Source organism: Microtus ochrogaster, linkage group LG8, assembly GCF_000317375.1.
Source record: "Microtus ochrogaster isolate Prairie Vole_2 linkage group LG8, MicOch1.0, whole genome shotgun sequence".
Taxonomy (NCBI): domain Eukaryota; kingdom Metazoa; phylum Chordata; class Mammalia; order Rodentia; family Cricetidae; genus Microtus; species Microtus ochrogaster.
Window position 1 is genome coordinate 727,847 of NC_022033.1, and position 1,157 is coordinate 729,003.

Here is a 1,157-nt window from a genome sequence, read left to right on the forward strand (position 1 = left end):
TTTGGACACTTCTAGGGCTGCCACCATTCCCTGTCTGTCTCTGTCTGTCACCACAGTGAAATTATTACCAGTGGTTGGGAAGTACAAGTTCACTTCCTCATGTAATTAGCTAGTTTGCCAGGGGCTAGGGCAGTTGTTGAGAGCTCTGGTCCTTAAAAAAAATGAAGCAACTATAAATTAAATTCCTATTGACTTCAACCAGTAAGTGTTCCTGTCAGATTAAAAAAACAAAACAAAACAAAACACAACACTTTCCCATCTTGTCTTTCCCTCACTTCATTGCTTTCCATTATCCAGACCAACGCAGTCCTTAATAGTGGAAAATTCCTTTGAGGGGGCCCTTTCTGCCTGGGTAGGCACTTCCTGTTGTCCAAATTATAGGATTAAAACAACCACAGCTCTGCCCAGTCAGAGTGACTGAGAACCTGTCTCTTCTCATTTCCCCAAATTGAGTCTGTTTCCCGGCTGGCAGCGTTTTCCCTTCTGGTCCACAGCAGCTGTTCTGTCTTCTTGAGATCTCGCTGGGAAGGAGTTCTCTGTTGGAAGGGCTGCAGTGGGGAGCATCCCCATGTACTGTGATCACTGACCCTTAGCATGAGGGTGACCAAACTCCTAGCTGTGAGTGCTGTTATGTAACAGTCAAGTGTGCTGAACGCATGAAGCTGGGCTTCCCGGCTGGGGTTTCGGATGGTGGCAAGTGTCTGCACATATTCTCTGTGGCTTCACTCGAGGCTTCTGATGGTCTGGGCAGCACAGATCATGGAAGCTGGACATTCTTTTCACACCCTTTCCCAAGCATTCCCTGTGCTTGGCATCTGTGAGACCAGAGTCCCAGCCTCAGCTGGATGGAAAAGAATGGTAGGTTTCCATCCAGAAAGTGCTGGGATTCCTCTGACTGGTATAGCTGTGTGTAGCTCTCCATCCCAAGTAGCCACAAGAACCATGGCTTATAGACCCTCACCTGTGTCCAGCTCTGGGACACTGGGTACAAAGATACAAACTCAGAAAGACCCAGGTAGAAAATATGTGGCCATAACCTCTTGAATTTTATTCCTTCTTTCTTTTTTGCTTTAAGATTTGTTTTTTTTTTTAGCCGGGGGGTGGTGGCGCACGCCTTTAATCCCAGCACTCGGGAGGCAGAGGCAGGCGGATCTCTG